The sequence below is a fragment of the Neofelis nebulosa genome, chromosome 7 (assembly GCF_028018385.1).
Source record: "Neofelis nebulosa isolate mNeoNeb1 chromosome 7, mNeoNeb1.pri, whole genome shotgun sequence".
In the NCBI taxonomy this organism is placed as follows: Eukaryota; Metazoa; Chordata; class Mammalia; order Carnivora; family Felidae; genus Neofelis; species Neofelis nebulosa.
Genome location: NC_080788.1, coordinates 113,889,556 through 113,915,342, shown reverse-complemented (window position 1 = coordinate 113,915,342; position 25,787 = coordinate 113,889,556). Strand labels below are relative to the sequence as shown.

At 35.3% G+C, this 25,787-nt stretch overlaps 1 protein-coding gene across 15 annotated transcripts in view; it reads right to left on the bottom strand.

The window, feature by feature from the left end:
- GPHN (gephyrin) overlaps positions 1 to 25,787 on the bottom strand; it is a 633,256-nt gene that overhangs the window by 244,088 nt on the left and 363,381 nt on the right. The window lies entirely within an intron of this gene.

Genomic DNA, 25,787 nt, shown 5'->3' with positions numbered 1-25,787 from the left:
CTGTGGGCTTATCACCTGTGTTATTATATTCAGATACATCTCCTCTATATCCATGTTGTTCAGAATTTCCATCATGAATGGATATTACATTTTGTCAAATGCTTTTTCTGCATCTGTTGAGAGGATTGTATGATTTTTTAATGTTTATTTATTTTTTAGAGAGAAACAGAGAGTGAGCAGGAGAGGGGCAGAGAGAGAGAGAGAGAGAGAGAGAGAGGGAGACACAGAATCAAAGCAGACTGAGCTGTCAGCAAAGAGCCTGACATGGAACTCGAACCCTCAAACCGAGAGATCATGACCTGAGCCAAAGTTGGACGCTTAACCATTTGTGCCACCCAGGTGTCCCAAGTATTATATGATTTTTATCCTTTATTTTGTCAATGTGGTCTATCACATCAATTGATTGATGGATGTTAAACCATCATTGAAACACTGGGAAAAAATCCTACTTCATCATGGTCCTTTTATATTGTTGTACTCAGTTTGTTAATATTTTGTTGAGGATTTTTGCATCTATGATCATTAGGGATACTGACCTGTATTTTTCTTCTCTTGTAATTTTCTTCTCTGGTTTTGGTATCAGGGTAATGCTGCTTTTATAAAATGAATTTGGAAGTATTCTTTCCTCTTCTATTTTTGGAAGAGTCTGAGAAGGTTTGGTATTAATTCTTCTCTGTTTGATAAAATTCACCAGTGAAGCTATATGGCCATTGATCTGTTACAAGGTTTCAAATTACTGATTCAATCTCCCTATTAGTAATTGGTCTGTTCAGATTTTATATTTCATGATTAAGTCATGGTAGACTGTATGTTTCTGAGAATTTATCCTTATTTTGTAGGTTGTCCAATTTGTTGGCATACAATTAATCACCATAGTCTCTTCTGATCTCTGTATTTGTGTAACATCAGTTCTAACATTTCCTCTTTTATAAATGGTTTTATTTAGTTGAGTCACCTTTTTATTATTATATTTTTGGTGAATCCAATTTTTTAAATCTTTTCTAAGTATCAGCTCTTAATATCATTGGTATTTTTGTTGTTTTAATTCTCTAGATCTTTTATTTCTGCTGTTCTTTATTTCCATCCTTCTAATTATGGGCTTAAAATTTTCTGTTTTAGATCCTAGAGGTATAAAGTTCAGTTGAGATCTAAAGTAGGAAATTATTGCTATAAACTTCCCTTTTAGAATTGCTTTTGCTTCATCTCGCAAGTTTTAGAATGCTACCTTTCCATTTTCATTTCTCCCAAGATATTTCTTGATTTTGTTTTGGTTTCTTCTTTGAACCACTTGTTCAGTAGCATGTAGTTGAATCTCCATATATTTGTGATTTTTCCATTTTTCTTCTTGTAATTTCTAATTTTATACAATTATGAATAAAAAAGACGCTTGATATGATTTTAATCTTAAATTTATTAAGATTTGTACTGTGGTTTAACATATGATCATGGAGAATGGACCAAGTGTGTTTGAGAAAAATGTGTATCCTGCAGCTTTTGGAAGGAAAGTTCTGTAAATGTCTATTAAGTCCATTTGGTCTAAAGTGTCATTAAGTGTAATGTTTCCTTACTGATTTTCTGTATGGGTGATCTAATCATTGATGAAAGCACAGGGTACTGAAGACTCCTACCATTATTGCATTGCTCTCTAATTTTCCCTTAAAGTTTGTTAATTTTTGCTTTATATATTTAGATACTCCATTCTTTGGTGCATAAGTTTTAGCAAATGTTGTATCCTCTTGTTGGATTGATCCCTTTATTACTATACAATGACCTTCTTTTGTGTTTTTCTTGAAATCTGTTTTGTATAAGCATAATTATCTCAGCTTTCTTTTGTTTTCCATTTGAAAATATCTTTTTCCATCCTTTCACTTGCATTCTGTGTGTGTCCTTACATCTGAAGTGAGACTCCTGTTGGCAGAATATAGTGGGGTCTTGTTTTCATTAATCCATTCTCCACTCTATGTTTTAATTGGAGAATTCAGTCCATTTAAAGTAATTATTAATAGGTAGGGACTGACTGTAATTCTGTTGTTTTCTGGCTGTTTTGTAATACCTTTGTTTCTTCTTTTGCTCCCTTTCTTTGTGATCTGATGGCTTTCTGTAGTGGTGTGTTTCAATTCCTTTCTCTTTATGTTTTGTGTGTCTCCTATAGGTTTTTGCTTTGTGGTTACCATGAGGCTTACATAAAACATATTTATAACAGCTGATTTGAAGTAGATAATAACTTAACTTTGAAAACATTCTAACGCTCTACATTTTTACACCCTGCACTACATTCTATTTTTGGTGTCACAATTTACATCTCTTTAACTTGCATATCCATTAATAAGTTACTATAGTTATAGTTATTTTTTAATACTTTTGCCATTTTTTTTTTTGAGAGACATAGAGTGAGCAGGGGACAGGCAGAGAGAAAAGGAGAGAGAGAATCCCAAGCAGGCTCCCCATTGTCAGTGCAGAGCCCTCACCAACCGTGAGATCATGACCTGAGCGGAGATCAAGAACTGGAGGCTTAAATGACTGAGCCACCCAGGCACCCCAATACTTCTGTCTTTTAACTTTCACATTAGATATATAAGTGATCAATCCATCACCATTAAAACATTATTCTAAATTCAACTATATATTTATTTTTACCAGTGAGATTTACACTTTCATTTGTTTTCCTGTTACTAAATATTACTCTTTTGTTTCAGCTAAAAGAAATCCCTTTAACACTTCTTGTAAGGCCAGTCTAGTAGTGCTGAACTCTTCAGCTTTTGCTCATAAGGAAAACTCTTTCTCTCTCCTTCAATTCTGAAGGACAACATTGTTTGGTAGAGGATTCTTGTTTGGCAGGCTTTTTTTTTTTTTTCTTTCAGCACTTGAATATTTTTTGTCACTCCATTCTGACCTGCAAAGTTTCTGCTGAAAAAAAAATCTACTGATATTTTCTAAGGATCCCTTGTATATAAAAAAAGTTTTTTTTTTCTCTTGCTGCTTTTATGTCTTTCAGTGGGTCTATTTGGATTGATCCAATTTGGAACTCTTGGGCTTCTTGAGTCTGGATGTCTATTTCCTTCCTTAGCTTAGGGACATTTTCAGCCATTATTACTTCAAATAAGCTTTCCACTTCTTTCCCTTTTCTCCATCTGGGATCTTTACATTGTGAATACTAGTCTGATTGATGCTGTCCCAAAAGTGTCTTAAACTATCTTCAATTTTTTTTTTCTCCTCTGACTGAATTCCATTGCCCAGTCTTCAAGTTTGCTGATTCTTTCTTCTGCTTCATCTAGTGTTGTTAAATTCCACTACTGATTGTTTTAGTTATGTATTCTTCAGCTATGTGATTTTTGTGTGGTACCTCCTATATTCTCTCTTTTGAAATTCTCACTTTGTTCAGACATTATTCTCCAGACCTTGGTGACTATCTTTAGGACCATTATTTTGATCTCTTTATCAGTTAAATCATCTATCTCTCTATCATTAATGTGTTTTTATGAGGTTTTATCTTTAAGGTACAGAGAATTTGACTGATATATGCCCCTGGGATCTTTGTAATTTTATACAGCAAGTTCATCCCATCTGTGTTAATGTAGATTCCTTTTCTAAGGTAATGGCAATGAATTTATCCTGACAATAATGTATTTCAATATATTTGTAATTTATAAAGTACTATGGAACTTGGAATTTAATTTCCAATTATAAGAATGTAACTCTATTTTCCAAGAATGTTTAAGAATGTTCCAAGTATTAAGTCCCTTCACCACAAGGTTATTGGCAAATACAAATTCAGTTAATTCTTTTTATTCCAACTTTTTGGTAAACAAGCCCAGGCCTATTATATTTCCAAAAATACTTCATCTACTCTCCGATGACATCTTAAATAGTAGTGCTAATAAATGTATAAATAAAAACTCCAGTCAGTATTGTATGTATGTAGAAAAGTTACAATATCTAGATTACTACTTTTCTGTGTGTGTGTTATGCATGTATTGTGTATATAATTAAAAACCTTAGTATATATTCATGAGAGACTATATCTGTTACTTTCTCTTAATCTTTTTGGACTTTTATTTTGCCACTTTTTCAAAAAGTCCATCAGTTTCTTTCAATATCTAAAAATTAATTTTGGGATGTAGTTTTTCATCTATAGAATGTCCAGAGTCATGGCAAAAAGAAAATATTTTAACTTTATATACCTCTTTTGTTTATTTTCACAAACACTATCTTATTTAATAATTTTCAAAAATACAAGTACTATAGTCTTAGTATATTCCAACTAAGGCATATTAGGAAACTAAGGACTCGCACTAAGTATTATGAGATAAATGCAACTCTCTTCCTTAGGGAATTTACAAATGTAATACAAAACATTAAAGCACATAAACAACTATAAGATAGTAGGTAATGACACAAATTGACAAAAAGTGCTGTAAGTTCAAAATAAGAGTTGTAAACTTTTTGGTGAGGATGAGGTAAGTCTTCATGGAAGAGGTAACATTGAGTGATTTTCTAAAGGAAAATATTTCAATAGGTAGGAAAAAATGGGGGAAGGGTAAGAAAAATAGGGTAGTTTAGATAGAGAAGAAATACAAGGTAAAAGCACAGAGACAAAAAAGAACCAAGTACATTTTGGGTATATTAAGTCTTTCATCTACCTCAAAAGACTAATAAGTCTTTCATCTACCTCAAAAGACTTACTAAGGTAAGAAGTACCAATGGACAGATGTCATGGTCTGATAAATTAGTATTTCCAAAATGTAGTCTCTGCACGAGAACATAGCATCATTTGGTAATTTGCTAGACATGTAAAATCTCTCATATTGCCCCTCTCCTTTCCTTAATGCTATTGATCTACTCTTTACTATTAATGTAATCCTGGCTTAGTTACATAGCCTCTCTAATGCTTAGTTTTCAAAACCTGAGTGATTGTAAGGATTAATATAATCTTTGAAATATAATGTATAGTGTCTAGTATATTATGGATAATCAATAAATACTGGCCACTTTTCCCTTAAAAAGTACATTGGGATTAGATGAAGAAGGGCATGAATTCCCTGTAAAGATGTAGACCTTTTTTTTAATTATTAAATTTTTAATTTCAATTCCAGTATAGTTAAAATACAGTGTTATATTAGTTTCAGGTGTAGAATATAATGATTCAACAAATCTATACATTTCTCAGTGCTCATTATGATAACTGTAATCTTAATCACCTTTACCCACTGCATCCATCTCCTCCCACCACCCATCTGGCAACTACCAATTTATTCTCTTTAAGTCTTTTTTTTTTCTGTTTGTTTCATAAAGTCCACATATGAGTGAAATCATATGGTATTTGTCTTTACATGAGTTATTTCACTTAGCATTATGTCCTCTAGATCCACTCATGTTGTTTCAAATGACAAGATTTCATTCTTTTTATGGCTGAATAGTATTCCATTCTATAGATATACCACATCTACTTTATCTATTCATCTATGGATGGACACTGGGTGCCTTCCATATCTCAGCAATTATAAATGATGCTGCAGTAAATATAAAGATGCATATATCCTTGAATTTTTGTTTTAATTTTTTTGGGCAAATACCCAGTAGTGAAATTACTGGATCATATATGGTAATTCTATTTTTAATTTTTTGAGGAACCTCGTATTATTTTCCATAGTGGCTACACCAGCTTGTATTCCCACCAACAGTGCATGAGGATTCCTTTCTCTCTACATCCTTGCCAGCACTTGTTAATTCTTGTTTTTTATTTTAGTTATTCTGAACAGGAGTGAGGTGGGTATCTCACTGTGGTCTTGATTTGCATTTCTGATGATTAGTGATATTGAGTATCTTTTCATGTGTATGTTGTCTCTCTGTATGTTTTCTTTGGAAAAAAGTCTGTTCATGTTCTGCCTATATTTAATTGGATTATTTTTTGGTGTTCAGTTGCATAGCTTCTTTATATATTTTGGGTGCTAACCCTTTATCATATATGTAATTAGCAAATATCTTCTTGCATTTATTAGGTTGTCTTTTTGTTTTGTTGGTTTCCTTGGCTTTGCAAGAGCTTTTTATTTTGGTGTAGTCCCAACAGTTTAATTTTGCCATTTGTTTCCCTTGCCAAAGAAGACAGATCTAGAAAAATGTTTCGATAGCAGGTGTCAAAGAGATTACTACCTATGTTTTCTTGTAGGAATTTTATGGTTATAGGTCCTACATTAGGCCTCTAATCCATTTTGAGTTTATTTTTGTGTACCATGTAAGAAAGTGGTCCAGTTTCATTCTTTTCAGTCTAGCTGTTCAGTTTTTCCAACATCACTTATTGAAGAGACTCTTTCACCCATTGTATATTCTCGCCTCCTTTCTCATAGACCAATTGACCATAAAATCATGGGTTCATTTCTGGGCTCTTTATTCTGTTCCATTGATCTATTTGTCTATTTTGTCCCAGAACCATACTGTTTGGATTCCTACAGTTCTTCAGCATGTATTGAAATCTGGGATTGTGAGACCTCCAGTTTTGTACTTCTTTTTCAAGACTGCTTGGGCTACGTTCAGAGTCTTTTGTAATTACATATAAATTAGAGGATTATTTGTTCGGGCTTTGTGAAAAATGTTGCTGGAATTTTGATGGATTGCATTAAATCTGAGATTGCTTTGGGTGGTATCGACATCTTAACACTATTGGTTCTCCCAACCCATAAGCATGTAATACTTTTTCCATTTGTATCATCTTCAATTTTTTTCATCAAGGTTTTATACTTTTTCCAATTACAGGTCTTTTATGTCTTTGGTTAGGTTCATTCCTAAGCATCTTATTTTTTTGGTGCAATTGTAAGTGGGATTATTTTCTTAATTTCTTTCTGTTACTTCATTATTGGTGGATAGAAATCCAACAGATTTTTGTATATTAATTTTGTATCTTGAGATTTATTGCATTCATCAATTCTAGTAGTTTTTTGGTGGAGTCTTTAGAGTTTTCTATATATAGTATCATGACATCTGCAAATAGTGAAAGTTTTACTTCTTCCTTATCAGCCTGGATGTCTTTCATTTCTTTATCTTGTGTATTTGCTGTGGCTAGGACTCTCAGTATTATATTGATTAAAAGTGGTGAGAATGGACATCCTTGTCTTATTCCTGATGTTAGAAGAAAAGCTCTCAGTTTTTCACCACTGAGTATGATTTTAGTTGTGGGTTTTCATGTATTACCTTTATTATGTTGAGGCATGTTCCCTATAAATATATTTGATTGAGAGTTTTTTCATGAAAGGATATTTTGTGAAATGCTTTTTCTGCATCTATTGAAATGATTATATTGTTTTATATCCTTTCTCTGGTTAATGTGATGTATCATTTTGATTGATTTGAGAATACTGAACCACCCTTGTATCCCTGGAATAAATTCCACTTAATCATGGCAAATGACTTTTTAAATATATTGTTGGATTTGGTTTGCTAATAGTTTGTTGAGGATTTTTGCATGTATGTTCGTCACAGATATTGACCTATAGTTTTCCTTTTTTGTGGTGTCTTTCTCTGGTTTGGTTATTAGGGCAATGCTTGCTTCATAGAATGAATTTGGAAGTTTCTTTTCCTCTATTTTTTGGAATAGTTTGAGAAAAATAGGTATTAACTCTTTTTTCAGTGTTTGCTAGAACTCACCTGTGAAGCCATCTGGTCCTGGACTTTTGTTTGTTGTGATTTTTTTTTTTAAGTTTACCTATTTATTTTGAGACAGTGAGTGCAAGAGGGGACTGGGGGGGGGAAGAGGGAGGGAGGGAGGGAGAGACAGAGAGAGAGAGAGAGAGAGAGAGAGAGAGAGAGAGAGAGTATCTCAAGAAGGCTCCATGTTGTCAGCGTGGGGCCTGACGTTGGGGCTCAAACCCATGACCCATGAGATCATGACCTGTCACGAAATCAAGAGTCAGATGCTTAACTGACTGAGCAACTGTGGAGCCCTTGGGAATTTTTTGATTACTGATTCAATTTCATTGCTAGTAACCGGTCTGTTTAAATTTTGTACTTCTTCCTGATTCCATTTGGGAAGTTACATACATGTTTTTAGGAAAATTTGCTTTTCCTCCAGGTTGTCCAATTTGTTGGTATATAATTTTTTGTAATATTCTGTCATAATCATTTGTATTTCTGTGGAATTGGCTGTTATTTCTTCTCTTTCATTTCTAATTTTATTTTTTGAGTCCTCTCTCTCTTTTGAAATTCTGACTAAAGGTTTAGCAATTTTGTTGATTTTTTTTCAAAGAACCAGCTCTTGGTTTCATTGATCTGTTATGTTTTTTTTAAATTTCTATTTCATTTATTTCTGATCTAATCCTTATTATTTCCTTTCTTATAATGGCTTTGGGTTTTATTTATTCTTCATCTAGCTCTTTTAGGTGTAAGCTTAGGTTGTTTATTTGAGATTTTTGCTCCTTCTTGAGGTAGGCCTCAAGATTGTTATAATTATTGTATTGTTAAAAAAACTTGCAACAAACAAAAGTCCAGTACCAGATGACTTCACAGGGGAATTCTAGCAAATGCTTAAAAAAAAGAGTTAATACCTATTTTTCTCAAACTATTCCAAAAAATACAGGAAGGGAAACTTCCAAATTCATTCTATGAGGCAAGCATTGCCAAGCATTGCCATATACATATACATATACATGTACATATACATATGTATGTAATTATAGTATCTATATATATATATATAAAATTATATTTTATATATGTATAATACTATATATAATTGTTAATAGAATTATAATATAATTGTATTGTTATAATCTTCTCTCTTAGAACAGCTTTTGCTGCCTCCCAAAGATTTTGGACCAGTATGTTTTCATTTTCAATTGTCTCCATAGATTTTTTTGATTTCCTGGTGGACCCATTCACTGTTTAATAGCACTTTTTTTTTTTTTAATCTTCAATGTATTTGTATTCTTTCCAAATTTTTTCATTTCTAGTTTTACATTGTTGTGGTCAGAAAGGATGCATGATATGATTTCAGTCATTTTGATTTTGTTTAGACCTGTTTTGTGGCCTAATCATGTGATCTATTCTGGATAATGTTCCATGCACACTTGAAAAGAGTGTGTATTTTGCTGTTTTTGGATGGGAAGTTTTGAATACATCTGTTAGATCCATCTGGTACAATGTGCCATTCAAAGCCACTATTTCCCAGTTAATTTTCTGTCTGGATGATCTATCTACTGATGTAAGTAGGGTGTTGAATTCTCCTACTATTATTGTATTATTGTCAATTTCTTTCTTCATGCCTGTTAATAGTTGCTTTATGTATTTGGATGCTTCTACATTGGGTGCATAAATATTTACAATTGTTATAGCTTTTTGTTGGATTGCTCCCTTTGTGCATATGTAGTGTTCTTTTTTTGACTCTTATTACAGTCTTTGTTTTAAAATCTATTTTGTACAAGATAAGTATTGCTATGTCAGCTTTCTTTTCACTTCTATTTGCATAATAAATGTTTTTCCATTCCTTCACTTTGAATCTGCAGGTGTCTTTAGGTGTGAAATGAGTCTCTTGTAGGCAGCTTATTTTTTTTTTTTTTTTTAAATTTTTTTTTTTTCAACATTTTTTATTTATTTTTGGGACAGAGAGAGACAGAGCATGAACGGGGGAGGGGCAGAGAGAGAGGGAGACACAGAATCGGAAACAGGCTCCAGGCTCCGAGCCATCAGCCCAGAGCCCGACGCGGGGCTCGAACTCACGGACCGTGAGATCGTGACCTGGCTGAAGTCGGACGCTTAACCGACTGCGCCACCCAGGCGCCCCTCTTGTAGGCAGCTTATAAATGAGACTTGCTTTTTACGCATTCAGTCACCCCATGTCTTTGGAGCATTTATTCCATTTAAATTCAAAGTAATTATTGATAGGTACATACTTATTGCCATTTTGTTGCTTCCTTTATGGTTGTTTTTGTAGTTCTTTGTTCTTTTCTTCTCTTGCCCTCTTTCCTTGTGGTTTATGATTTCTGTAATGATATGCTTGGATTCCTTTCTCTTTCTTTTTTATCTACTACAGGCTTTAGATTTGTGATTTCCCCCAGGATTATATATAACATCCTACGCATACAGCAGTCTATATTAGGATGATGGTGCCTAAGTTTGACACTATCCTGAAGAACCAAACTTTTATTCTCTCCCCAAGTTTTCATGTATATGATGTCATACTTTCCATGCTTTTATCTTGCAAATACCTTGACTGATTTTTATAGATACAATTGATTTTTATTATTGTTGCACTTTAACCTCTGTACTGGTTTTATAAGTGATCGATGTACTACTTTAATCATGTTTGTATGTACCTATGAAATTTTTTCTTTTCATAATTTTTTAAATCCTGATTATGGCTTTTTCTTTCCACTCAAAGAATTCCCTTTAACATTTCTTGTAAGGGTAGTTTAATGGTGAGGAATTCTTTAACTTTGGTTAGTCTGGAAAACTCTTTAAAGCTCCGTCTATTTGGATTGAGAAGCTTGCTGGATATTCTGGTTGCAGATTTTTTCCTTTCAACACTTTGAACATATCAATGCCACTCTCTTTTGGTCTGCAGAGTTTCTGCTTAAAAAAAAATCACTAATAGGTTTACAGAGTTTCTCTTGTATATAACTGTTTTCTGTTGCTACTTTAAAAATTCTCTTTTTGTCATACTTTTTGCCATTTTAATTATTATGTGTCCTGGTATAGACTCGTTGGGTTGATTTTGTAAGGGGCTTGATTTTGCCTCCTGGATCTGAATGTCTGTTTCCTCAGACTAGGGATGTTTTCAGCTACTACTTTTTCAAATAAATTTTATGCTCCCTTTTCTCTCTCCTCTTATTGAAATCCCTATAATGAAAATATTATTAACACTTGATACTATCACTGAGTTTCCTTAATCTATTCTCAATTTTTATTATTTTTTTGTATTTGCTGTTCAGCTTGCTTGCTTTACATTACTCTGTCTTCCAACTTGCCAATCTGTTCCTCTGTTTCTGTTTATCTACTATTTACTCCCTCTTGTGTATTTTTTATTTCAGTTATTGAGTTCTTCATCTCTGGTTATTTTATATATTTTCTATCTCTTTGTTGAAGGTCTCATTGAGATCCTCTCACTGCTTTCTCAAGTCCAGTAAGTATGTTTGTAACTATTATATTGAATTCTTTATAAGGCATATTACTTATCTTCATTTCATTTAGCTCCTTTGCTGTGATTTTGTTTTGTTCTTCAATTTGGGACACATTCCTCTTTCTCCTCATTTTGTCCAACTTTGTGATTTTTATCCTACATATTAGGAAAGTCAACATTTCCTGATCAAGAAGTTTTGTAGTGTCTTGTAGTGCAATGTCCCCTGTTCACAAGAACGTGTTGCTTCAGGGCTGTCTCCTATGTGTGTTGCTTGCATTCCACTGTTGTGGCTGAGCCATGTCTGCCTTCAGTCCAGTTGGCTTCCATGGCCCTCTGTGCTTGTGGTGGGCAGAGTTTGGTCTCTGTGCAGTTAAGGGGTCAGTCTGGGGCTGACTTGGGCTTGAAGTTTGGCTAGATCAGATGCCTCCCTCAGTCTGTTTGCCAGAAATGTGATCACACCAGATTGCAGGGCACTCTCCCTGCGTTGTTCCCCAAGAGACTCTTTGGTGGGAGGGGCCTGCAGTCATACCAGATGTCTGCCCCCAGTCTGTCTGCTGGGGTTGCAGTCACACTGAACTACAGGGTTCTTTCTTTGCTACTCCCTGTGAGGTTTTTTAAATTTTTTAAATATTTATTTATTTTCGAGAGAAGACAGAGGCACAGCATGAGTGGGGGAAGGGCAGAAAAAGAGGGAGACACAGAATCCAAAGCAGAATCCAGGCTCTGTCTGAACTGTCATCACAGAGCCTGATGCGGGGCTCGAATTTGCCAACTTTGAGATCATGACCTGAGTCGAAGTCGGGTGCTTAACTGATTGAGCCACCGAGGCACCCTTCCCAGTGAGGTTTTAATTGGTGGGTGAAGCTGGCAATCAGATCAGATGTCTGACCCCAGCCCACTGTTGGGCTGCAGTTAACCTGTATGTATGGTTATCTTCCCTACTCCCCAGGGCAAGAACTACTTAGTCACTTTAGAGGGGTGCTGGCCACTGCTGGGGCTGCTCGCAGAATGAAACATGTTAGGTGCCACTTTGGAGAGACCCCTGATGAGTAGGGTGGGTTGGATGGAGCAGTCCACAGGAGCTTTTCAAACTGCTGCTTCTACACTGATTTCAGTGGGTTGTTTGCTATACTGTTCTCTTTAAGGGTGAGGATTCAATTTCCTATCACCTCTGGCTCTCCCAGAGCCAAGCTGCTGATTTTTAAAGTTCCTAGTGTTAAGTCCACTGGCTGTAAAACTCATGAAGTTAAGCCCCACTGGTTTTCAAAGCCAAATGTTATGGGGACTCATCTTCCCAGGGCAGGTCCCCTGTATCTGGGGTGCCTAGTGTAGTCTGTTCTTCCTTTTCCATGCTTGTAGTATTCCTCCTGATGTGGTTAGTCTCATAGGTTAGTTTGGTTCCATACCATAGTTGCCCAGGTCTCTACTCTTCCTATTGTTTTTTTCATGTGGCCTCTTCTTTACAGCTACCAGCTACCTGTGGAGAGTCTGTTCTGCCTGTCTCGTTTTCTGGGTTTGTTACATTGACATGGCTGTTATCTAGGTGTATCCATGGGATGAGGTGAGCTTAGGATCCTCCCACTTCTCAGTCTCTAGAATGTATTCCTTTTTCTTGCATTTTATTTATTAAAAAGTTTTTTTTAATATATCAAATTTATTGTCAAATTGGTTTCCATAATTAAAAAGTTTTTTTTAAAAATTTTTTTTTTTTTCAACGTTTTTTATTTATTTTTGGGACAGAGAGAGACAGAGCATGAACGGGGGAGGGGCAGAGAGAGAGGGAGACACAGAATCGGAAACAGGCTCCAGGCTCCGAGCCATCGGCCCAGAGCCCGACGCGGGGCTCGAACTCACGGACCGCGAGATCGTGACCTGGCTGAAGTCGGACGCTTAACCGACTGCGCCACCCAGGCGCCCCTAATTAAAAAGTTTTTTAAATGTTTATTTTGGGAGAGAGTGAGAGTATGAATGGGCAAGGGGCAGAGAGAGAAGGAGACACAGAATCTGAAGCAGGCTCCAGGCTCTGAGCTGTCAGCCCAGAGCCCAACACAGGGCTTGAACTCACAAACCACGAGATCATGACCTGAGCCGAAGTTGGACACCTAACTGACTGAGCCACACAGGGGCTCCAAGAATGTATTCTTTTTATCTTTCATTTCATTTCATTTTATTTCAGAGAGAGGGAGAGAATGAGTGGGGGAGAAGGGCAGAGGTAGAGAGAGAGAGAATCTTAAGCAGGCTCTATGCTTTGCGAGGAGCTGAACATGAGGCTTGATCCCATGACCCTGGGATCATGACCTCTAGAGTCAGATGCTCAACTGACTGAGCCACCTACACATCCCTCTAGAATGTATACTTAACAAAATGGGGACCACTGATGGATTCTTTTTAATATTATCAAAGACTATGTCAAAAATAATAGTCTAAGATAACATGAAAGGGAATGATAGAAGATATAAAGAAAAAAGTATGATAAAAGTTCAATGATTTTTTTTGCTTCATGTTCTGTGATGTATCTGTTTCAGTACCTTATACAGTACCTTGTTTTTTCTAGAGAATATCTTACTTCCTTTTCTACTGTTTTTTCTCTTTTCTCTTTTGAGGGAAGGGAGGGTGCAGAGAACTAACTTTTTCTTTTGCCATTAATAATATGGAAAAGATGTTAAGATGACTTGTAAGTAACTTAACATCTAATATTTAACTAGTGCTTTTTATCTGTCATATACTATACTAGTAATTTTATTTTCTACTCAGAACATCCATGAGGTAGGCATTATATATTACCTTTCAGTTTTTAATATGTAAACATAAATTTCTGACATCTTTGAAAGAAACTACTTACTCTTTAGTTCTAATTTTTAGATATTTCTACATATGATACAGAAGATAAAATTATTTTTGTCAGCACTAGAGTTAAGATAGCAACATGTTATTCAACAAAAAGTTGAGATATATTTTCTTTTTTTTTTTAAAAATTTTTTTTTTCAACGTTTTTAATTTATTTTTGGGACAGAGAGAGACAGAGCATGAACGGGGGAGGGGCAGAGAGAGAGGGAGACACAGAATCGGAAACAGGCTCCAGGCTCTGAGCCATCAGCCCAGAGCCCGACGCGGGGCTCGAACTCACGGACCGCGAGATCGTGACCTGGCTGAAGTCGGACGCTTAACCGACTGCGCCACCCAGGCACCCCAAGAGATATATTTTCTTTTTTAAAAAAAATTTTTTTTTCAACGTTTTTTATTTATTTTTGGACAGAGAGAGACAGAGCATGAACGGGGGAGGGGCAGAGAGAGAGGGAGACACAGAATCGGAAACAGGCTCCAGGCTCCGAGCCATCAGCCCAGAGCCTGACGCGGGGCTCGAACTCACGGACCGCGAGATCGTGACCTGGCTGAAGTCGGACGCTTAACCGACTGCGCCACCCAGGCGCCCCGAGATATATTTTCTTAAATTTACTTATGAAATAAACATCAGAAAAAGAAATATAAATAAGATAAGGATTTTTGTTTGTATCCTTTGAAAGATTGTTCTGGTTTTGTCTTCTTCAAACATATCAAATTAGAAAAGGCATAAACAGCCAGACATATTCAATATTAAGTGGTAAGACAGAAGCAGTTTTTTAAAATAAGGAATATATTTAAAATCAAATTAACTCAGTTAGTGCATTACCCTCAGTAACAGATTGAATTATCATTAATTTTAATATAAATCCATCTAGTGGAGAGCTACCAAGGCAAAAAACAAAAACAAAATACAAGAATAAAAAACCTGAACTTATTTCCCAATTAATTGTGGGATAATTTGTTATTTTCCAAATATATTTCCAAATTCCCAAATATAAACAGTATGGTTACTAGAGTGAATTCATTTATTTATTCAGCAAGTATTGAGTGCTTACCATAGGCAAGGCAGTGTTAAGCAATGGGGTTATAAGAATGAGTAAATAATCTTGCCTTAGGGGAGTTTACAGATTTATAGGAAAATATCAGTAAGTGTTAAGATAATTAAATAGGTGCTACGGGTACATGAAAAACTATGGAAATGGTAGGAAGGCATTTTAGTCTTAGGTGAAAAGGGTAATGGTGATTAGGGAAGAAAAAAAAATTTAAGCTGCTACCTGAAAAACAGGTTTAGAGGCAGACTGGGAAGAACATTCCAGGCAGAGGAAATGGTATGTAAAAAGGACTCAGAAGCTAGCAAGAGAACCTGATGTGTGTGGTAACAACAATGAGGACAAATGGGTGGAACAGAGTAAATGGGTCTCTCCCCAAAAATTTGTATGTTGAAATCCTAACCCCAATTGTGATGGTATAAGGAGATAAAGCCTTTGGGAGGTGCTGAGGTCATGAGGGTGAAGCCATCATAAATGGGATTAGTGCCTTTAAAAAAGGGACTCCAAAGAGCTCTCTCACTGTTGACCCATTGCGGCATAAGGATACAAACATAAGTCAGAATTCTACAACCTGGAAGAGGCTCTCATCAGAACCTAACCATGCTGGCATTCTACTCTCAGATTTAAAGCATCTAGAATTGGGAGAAATAAGATTCTGTTTAGAAGCCACCCAGTCTATGATACTTTGTTATAGCAGCCCAAATTAAAACAGTGGGTGGGAAATGCTGCTAAAAAGGCAGTTAGCAGAGATAGTTTATATAGGCCCTGGAAAATAATCTTAAAGAAATCAATTTGTATTCATAGGAAAATGATATTTCACTTAAGTTTTGAGAAGAAGAAGAATATGTTGATATTTTTGTTTTCAAAGGATATCTCTGGGCTGCAATTTGAAAAACTGATTTGATGGGTGGGAAACAGGAAGCAAAGAAACCTGTTGAGAGAATGTTGGAATAATAGGAGATGAATTAGGATGGTTGCAATACTGATGTACAAAATGGACATGTTATATTTAAGTATATTCTGATTTACAGAGAATATGAAACTAACTTGTATTCTAAAATATATATTTTTTGAAATTTAAATACACAAAGGACAAATTTTTAAAATGAGAGATATATATTTTTAACTTTTTATTAATTTTTATAATTTACATCCAAGTTAGTTAGCATATAGTGCAACCATGATTTTAGGCAAAGATTCCTTAATGCCCCTTACCCATTTAGCCCATCCCCCTTCCCACAACCCCTCTTTATGTTTTTGTCCCCCTCCTGTTTTTATATTATTTTTGTTTCACTTCCCTTATGTTCATCTGTTTTGTATCTTCAAGTCCTCATATGAGTGAAGTCATATGATATTTGTCTTTCTCTGACTGACTAATTTCACTTAGCATAAAACCCTCTAGTTTCAACCACGTAGTTGCAAATGCAAGATTTCATTCTTTTTGATTGCTACGTAATACTCCATTGTATATATACCACATCTTCTTTATCCATTCATCCAATGATGGACATTTGGGCTCTTTCCATACTTTGCCTATTGTTGATAGTATGGCTATAAACATTGGGGTGCCTGTGCCCCTTTGAAACAGCACACTTGTATCCCTTGGATAAATACCTAGTAGTGCACTTGCAGGGTTGTAGGGTAGTTCTATTCTTAATTTTTTGAGGAACCTCCATACTGTTTTCCAGAGTAGCTGCACCAGTTTGCATTCCCACCAGTAGTGCAAAAGAGATCCTCTTTCTCTGCATCTTCACCAATATCTGTTGTTGTCTGAGTTGTTAATGTTAGCCATTCTGACAGGTGTGAGGTGGTATCTCATTGTGGTTTTGATTTGTATTTCCCTGATGGTGAGTGATGTTGAGCATTTTTTCATGTGTCGGTTGGCCATCTGGATGTCTTCTTTGGAGAAGTGTCTATTCATGTCTTTTGCCCATTTCTTCACTGGATTCTTTGTTTTTTGGGTGTTGAGTTTGATAAGTTCTTTATAGATTTTGGATACTAACCCTCTTTCTGATACGTTATTTGCAAATATCTTCTCCCATTCTGTTGGTTAGCTTTTAGTTTTGCTGATTGTTTCCTTCACTTTGCAGAAGTTTTTATTTTATGAGGTCCCAATAGTTCATTTTTGCTTCTGTTTCCCTTGCCTCCAGAGACGTGTTAAGAAGTTGTTGCTGCCGAGGCCAAAGAGGGATTTTGCCTGCTTTCTCCTCTAGGATTCTGATGCCTTCCTGTCTTACATTGAGGTCTTTCATCCATTTTGATTTTATTTTTGTGTATGGTGTAAGAAAGTGGTCCTGGTTCATTTTTCTGCATGGAGCTGTCCAGCTTTTCCAGCACCACTTGCTGAACAGACTGTCTTTATCCCATTGGATAGTCTTTCTTGCTTTGTCAAAGATTAGTTGGCCATATATTTGTGAGTCCATTTCTGTGTTCTCTTTTCTGTTCTATTGATCTGAGTGTCAGTTCTTGTGCCAGTACCATACTGTCTTGATGATTACAACTTTGTAATACAGCTTGAAGTCTGGGATTGTGATGCCTCCTGCTTTGGTTTTCTTTTTCAAGATTGCTTTGGCTATTCAGGGTCTTTCTGGATCCATACAAATTTTAGGATTGTTTGTTATAGCTCTGTGAAGAATGCTGGTGTTATTTTGATAGATACTGGATTGAACATGTAGATTGCTTTGGGTAGTTTTAACAATATTTGTTCTTCCTATCCAGGACCATGGAATCTTTTTCCATTTTTTTGTGTCTTCTTCAATTTCCTCCATAAGCTTTCTACAGTTTTCAGTGTATAGATTTTTCACCTCTTTGGTTAGATTTATCCCTAGGTATTTTATGGGTTTTGGTGTAATTGTAAATGGGATCGATTCCTTGATTTCTCCTCCTGTTGCTTCATTGTTGGTGTATAGGAATGCAACTGATTTCTGAGCATTGATTTCATATCCTGCCACTTTGCTGAATTCATGGATCAGTTCTAGCAGTTTTTTGGTGGTATCTTTTGGGTTTTCCATATAGAGTATCATGTCATCTGAGAAGACTGAAAGTTTGGTCTCCTCCTGGCCGATTTGGATGCCTTTTATTTCTTTGTGTAGTCTGATTGCTGAGGCTAGGACTTCCAAAACTATGTCGAATAACAGTGGTGAGAGTGGACATCCCTGTCTTGTCCCTGACCTTAGGGAGAAAGCTCTCAGTTTTTTCCCATTGAGGATATTAGTATTGGGTCTTTCATATATGGCTTTTATGATCTCAAGGTATGAACCTTGTATCCCTACTTTCTTGAGGGTTTTTATCAAGAAAGGATGCTGTATTTTGTCAAATGCTTTCTCTGCATCTATTGAGAGGATCATGTGGCTCTTGTCTTGTGATGAAACACATAGATTGTTTTGTGGATATTGAACCAGCCCTGCATCCCAGGTATACATCCCACTTAGTCGTAGTGAATAATTTTTTTAATGTACTGTTGGATCTGGTTGGCTAATATCTTGTTGAGGATTTTTGCATCCATGTTCATCAGGGAAATTGGTCTATAGTTCTCCTTTTTAGTGGGTTTTTTGTCTGGTTTTGGAATCAAGGTAATGCTGGTTTCATAGAAAGAGTTTGGAAGTTTTCCTTCCATTTCTATTTTTTGTAACAACTTCAAGAGAATAGATGCTAACTCTTCCTTAAATGTTTGGTAGAATTCCCCTGGAAAGCCATGTGGCCCTGGACCCTTGTTTTTTGGGAGATTTTTTTATTACTAATTTGATTTCCTTACTGGATGTGGGTCTGTTCAAATTTTCTATGTCTTCCTGTTTCAATTTTGGTAGTGTATATGTTTCTAGGAATTTGTCCATTTCTTCCAGATTGCCCATTTTATTGGCATATAATTGCTCATAATATTCTCTTATTATTATTTGTATTTCTGCTTTGTTGGCTGTGATCTCTCCTCTTTCATTCTTGATTTTATTTACTTTGGTCCTTTCCTTTTTGTTTTTGATCAAACTGGCTAGGGGCTTATCATCAATTTTGTTAATTCTTTCAAAGAACCAGCTTCTGGTTTCATTGATCTGTTACTGCTGTTTTTTGTTTGTTTCTTTGTTTTGATAGCATTGATTTCTACTCTAATATCTATTGTTTCCAGTCTTCTGCCGTTTTTGGGTTTTATTTGCTGTTCTTTTTCCAGCTCTTTAAGGTATAAGGTGTAAGGTGTATCTGAGATCTTACTTCCTTCTTTAGAAAGGCCTGGATTGGTATATACTTCCCTCTTATGAACGCCTTTGCTGCGTCCCAGAGGTTTTGGGCTGTGGTGTTATCATTTTCATTGGCTTCCATGTACTTTTCAATTTCCTCTTTAACTTCTTGGTTAGCCCATTCATTCTTTAGTAGGGTGTTCTTTACTCTCCAAATATTTGCTATCTTTGCAAATTTTTTCTTGTGGTTGATATCAAGTTTCATAGCACTGTGGTCTGAAAATATGCACGGTATGATTTTGATCTTTTTGTATGTTCCATGTGCACTGGAGAAGAATGTATATTCCACTGCTTTAGGATGAAATGTTCTGAATATATCTGTTAAGTCCATCTGGTCCAGTGTGTCATTCAAAGCCATTGTTTCCTTGTTGTTTTTTTGATTAGATGATCTGTCCATCATTATGGTATTACTATTGATGAGTTTCTTTTTGTTTGTGATTGATTTATATATCTGGGCGCTTCCACATTTGGTGCATAAATGTTTACAACTGTTAGGTCTTCTTGGTGGTTAGACCCCTTGAATATGATATAATGCCCTTCTGCATCTCTTGGTACAGTCTTTAAAGTCTAGACTGTCTGGTATAAGTATGGCTATTCCAGTTTTCTTTTGTTGACCATTAGCATGATAGATGGTTCTCCATCCCCTTACTTTCAATCTGAAGGTGTCTTTAGGTCTATAGTGGGTCTCTTGTAAGCAGCATATAGATGGATCTTGTTCTTATCCATTCTATTACCCTATATCTTTTGATTGGAGCATTGAGTCCATTGATGTTTAGAGTGAGTACCGAAAGATATGAATTTATTGCCATTATGTTGCTTGTAGAGTTAGAGTTTCTGGTGGTGTTCTCTGGCCCTTTCTAGTCTTTGTTGTTTTGGGTCTTTTTTTCTTTTTTCATTTTTTTCTCCCCTCAGAGAGTCACCCTTAAAATTTCTTGCAGGACTGATTTAGTTGTCAGGAACTCCTTTAATTTTTATTTGTCTGAAAAACTTTTTAAAATCTCTCCTTTTATTTTGAATGACAGCCTTGCTGGATAAAGAATTCTTGGCTACATATTTTTCCAATTCAGCACACTGAATATATCCTGCCACTCCTTTCTGGCCTGCCAAGTTTCTGTGCATAGGTCTGCTGCAAACCTCATCTGTCTTCCCTTGTAGGTTAAGGACTTTTTTTTTTCCCTTGCTGCTTTCATGATTCTTTCCTTGCCTGAGTATTTTGTGAATTTGACTATGATATGCCTTGTTGATGGTCGGTTTTTGTTGAATCTTATGGGAGTCCTCTGTACTTCCTGGTATTTGATGTCTGTGTCTTTCCGTAGGTTAGGAAAGTTTTCTGCTATGATTTGCCCACATAACCCTTCTACCCCTTTTTCTCTCCATTTTTTGGGAAACCCATGATTCTGAAGTCATTCCTTTTTAATGAGTCACTGATTTCTCTAAGTCTTAAATTGTGCTCTTTTGCCTTAGTCTCCCTCTTTTTTTCTGCTGCATTATTCTCCATATTTTGTCCTCTATATCGCTTATTTGCCGTTCTGCCTCATCCATCCTTGCTGCCGTGGCATCCATTTGAGATTGCAGCTCAGTTATAGCATTTTTTGTTCCATCCTGATTAGTTTTTACCTCTTTTATATCTGCAGAGGGGGATTCTAATCTATTTTCGACTCCAGCTAGTATTCTTATTATCGTGATTCTAAATTCTGGTTCAGACATCTTGCTTGTATCTGTGTTGATTAAATCCCTGGCTGTCGTTTCTTCCTGCTCTTTCTTGAGGTGAATTCCTGCTGAGTTCTGTGGCTTGGTTGTGCAGATTGTTGTGTTAATCCTCAAATCAGTTTTCTAGGTGTGCAAGATGGTTTAGTGTTGATCTGACTATATTTCATGGACGCAAGACACAAAAAAAACTTCCATGGTGTTCTGCCATTTTGGCTCCTCCCACTAAAATAGTATATATTTCAATGAAAACTGGTCCTAGTCAAGATTCATACCAAAATTTTGATATTTCATGTTAAACTTGGATATATAAAGGCATGGATATATAAAGAATATTACAAAATAATTGTTTCCCTTAAAATTAAAAGTTTATTAAGTATTAAATACACAAAAATTTATAATGCATATATAAAATGTAGATAATAAGTCACCCATGTACCTAAAATCTAGGTTGAGATTATTATTTATATCTTCAAAGACCACTGTGTGTTTTATACTGATCTTGTCTCCTTTTTCCCAAGTAACTCTTTTCCTGACTCTTAAAACCATTTCTTTACTTTTTTTTTGAATGTTTATTTTTGAGACAGCATGCATGTGCAAATGAGCAGGGGAGAGGCAGAGAGAGAGAGAGAAAGAGAGAGGGACACAGAATTTGAAGCATCCTCCAGGTTCTGATCTGTCAGCACAGATCCTGATGCAGAGCTTGAACCCATGAATCATGAACGAGATCATGACCTGAGCTGAAGTCAGATGCTTAACCCCCTTACTTATTTTTATAAAAACTTTATCGAGACAGAATCCACATTCTATACACCTTACCCATGTAAAGTGTAAAATTTAAAAAAATTTTAAAGTATTTCACAGAGTTGTGCAACCATCATCAGAATCAACTTTAAAACATTTTTACCAACTTACCCCCCAAAATCCCATACCCATTAGCAGTCCACATTTTCTCCCAATCTCCAGCCCTAAACAACCCATAATCTACTTCCTGTCTCTGTATATTTGCATATCCTGAACGTTTCACGTAAATGGAATCACACAACATGTGGCCGTTTGTGACTGGCTTCTTTTACTCAGCATGTTTTCAGGGTTCATCCATGTTGGAGCATATATCAGTCACTCATTTACTTAAAAAATACTTTTGCACAGATGTTTATCTAAATATATTGTTCTATTCAGTTTAGCATGTTTTTGAAATTTATAGAAGTGGAATAATACTGTATATATTCTAATATAACTTGGTTTTCTCATTCAACATTGTTTGTGATGTTCTTCCATGCTGACATACATAGATAGCTTTAGTTCATTTTCACTGATGTACAGTATTCTAATTATACCACAATTTATTTATATATTCTTCTGCTTATGGGCATCTTTTACTTCTATTTGTTGGTGTTATGAAAAAAAGCAGCTATTAGAAACGTTCCTTTACATTTTTATTCGTACCTATGTGCGAGGCTTTCTTTAAAGGAATGTTCTTCAACTTGCAGGTCAATGCCAATTAATAGGGTAGTAAACTAACTTAAATAGTTATAAGTAGTATGCCAAAAAAAAAATAGAACAGAAAATATCAGAATGACTTCCTTGTAGTTAGGATTATTGTTTCCTAAACGTTTTGTAACTTCTATATACATATATGTGCATGTATATGTATACATGTATGTATATATGTATATATATCCACATAGAGACACACACACACATATGTATGTGGGTACTGGATTACAATGTGAAGTATATTTCTTACTGTGGCTCATGGTCAAAAAGTGTAAGCTACCTTTCTAGGGTATATTGGTAGATGTGGTTTATGAATCATAGGAATAAGCAGATGTACATCATTACTATATGAAAACAAATCATTTTCCATAATGTCTGTACAAATTTACACTTCCAACAGTAGTACTGCTGCCTATTCTGACGAGCCTTGATGTTGACAGTTTTTTTAAAATGTTGTTTGAATGAATAGATGATAAATGAAAAAGCAACTACAGTAAAATGTTAATAGCAGAATTCAGGTAGAATCTATAAGGGTATTCACTGTAAAAGTCTTTCAATGTGATATAAAAAAAGGTTAGGGTAAAGTTGCCTCAGCTTGTAAAGGTTTTTTTCAAAACAATACCATACTGGACTAGCCTTTCATTCTAGCCACCATTCAACTGATCTTTGTCCTATAAACAGTTTGGGTAATACCACTTCCCATAAGAAGTATCCAACTGAGTTACTAGAAAGTAATTACATGTCTCATCTTGATCAGTTTGGACAAGGATATCCTGATTTTCCCCAAATTTTCTGTTCACCAGCTTTATCCTTGTTTCTCCACTTTTATAAATGTGCTAGAATGCTGTATAAGCACCTTACTGTTCATTTATATATTGGCCTTTTAGTTTTGCTCTGTTATTTATGTCTCTTCATCTGTTTGTGCAGGGTGTCCAAGACTTGTAAATTTCTAGAGGGCAGGTATGGACCTTTTGCATAGCATCTAATACAATGTTATCATTTATGCAATTAATAAATCCACTTTATGTAACAAGTTCAAAAAATTGAGCTAAAGTTATAATCTCCACATCATGAAATAAAATAAACCTTGCAAATGGCTGTATTAAAAAATACATTTTGGATTTATAGGATAGCAATTGATGTATAGTTATGATAGTCATGACAGGACTCTTTGTCTTATTGCTAACTTTAAAGAGAAGACTAACAGCATCTATTAACTATATTTGCTTGATCAGGTTAAGGAACTTTCCTTCTTATCCTAGCTTGCTGAGAGCTGTTATTCGTAGATGGGTGTTGAATTTTACTGAATGCTTTTTATGAATCAAATAAGAAGACTATATGTTTTTTCCTCATTAATTTGTTAATGTGGTGTTTCATGTTAATCAGTTATCTAATGTTGAACCATCTTTTTATCTTAGAAATAAATCAGTCTTGGTCTTGATGTATTGTTTTTTACATATTGCTGGATTTGGTGTTTAACATTTTATTTTTGAAGTGCTTTTCATCTATGTTCACCATGATATTACCCATATTTTTCATTTTTTTGACTACTCTTTTCTGGTTTTGGTTAAGATTATTGTAGTCTTACAACATGAATTAGGAAATGTTTACATTTCTATTATTCCAAAGAAAAGTTTATGTAAGATTGGAATTACCTGTTCCTTGAAAGTTGTATAGAATATGGCTCTAAAATGAGCCAAACTGTTTTTTAAAAATAGGATTTTTTTTGAACTTTAGATTTACTGAAAAGTTGAGAAGATAAAATATAGAGTTCACATATACCCTGTTCCCAGTTTCCCCTATCTTTTAACATCTTACATTAGTACGGTACATTTTGTTAGACTTAATGGACCAATATTGGTATATTACAATTAAAGTCCATACATTATTCATATTTCCTCTTGTCCTTTTTATGTTCTAGGATCCCATCCAGATTACCCTATTACAACATTTAGTTTTCAAGTCTTGTGATGTTCCTCTTGGCTGTGACAGCTTTCCAGATTTTCCTTGGCTTTAATGACCTTGACAGTTTTGAGAAGTATTGTTTAGGTATTTTGTAGGGTGCCCCATTACTCAAGTTTTCTGATATTTTTCTCATAAGACTAGAGTTGTGGGATTTGGGGAGGAAGAGCATGAAGTAAAGCGCTATTTTCATCACATCATATCAAAGACACAAAATCATACCATGATACATGAATGTTACTGACTTTGATCACCTGAGGTATCTGTCAGATTTCTCCACAGTACTTTTTTCCTTTCCTTTCCATACTGTACTCTTAGGAAGGAAGTCATTTTGTACAGCCCACATGCCCCCTCTTTGAGGGTAAAACATATACATGAATAACTTGGAAATCTACATGAAAGACTTATCTCTTTTTCCTCAGTGTTAATTTATTCAATTATTCATTTAGATCAGTGTGGACTCATGGATATTTACACCTTGGGTTATAATAAAGTACAACTACATTTTGTTGCTTAAACTGTTTCATGAAACTTTGGCCACTGGGAGCTTTGTCAGTTGGCTCCTATATGCCTTTGACATACATCCAAAAGTGTGGGTTTTTTTGTTTGCTTTTTTGAGCATTTCTTTACTTTTGAGCACTAAAAGGTGCTCTAGGCTTATCTTGTATATTTCTTGCCCAGTCCTGGAACCAGCCATTTGTCTGAGAAGAAGTTCCTTTTATTGGTAAACAGTATTAGAAATCAAGATCTGAGCATTAGGTATGCTTGTTTTTACTGAGGTATTGTTTCTTTTGGACCCTTTCTGCTGAGAGAGCAAAGGAATATGTATGTATGCTAACCATGTACGTACACATATCTACAAATATTTCTATATACATACCATGTATACCATTTATATTAAATAAACATGAATCCACACTGATGTCTCCAACTCTGAACACATGGATCATTCTAACCTCCTCCCATTGTAAATATGTGATTTTCTACTGTATCAATGAGAAATGCAGTTCCCACCATTCACCATCCATTTACTTAATTGTTGAAACATATATAGTGAACATATATAGTAATATCAGCAAACATATATACTAACATCAGAATTGTTAACTCAAGTGTGCAAGGGATAGAACTATCAACTAGAATAAAATGCTTATGTGCAATTCCTTTACCTTTAGCCTTACAAACACCACTTATATCCAAAGGTACAGTAGTATCCCTGCCCCCTCCCTTCCGCAATTTCACTTTCTATAGCTTCAGTTACCCATGATCAACAGCAGTCTGGAAGCAGATGGTCCTCTTTCTAACATATCATTGGAAGGTCAATAGAACACTATGTCACACTGCCTATGTAATTCACCTTACGTCATCACATTACATACGCATGTATCATCT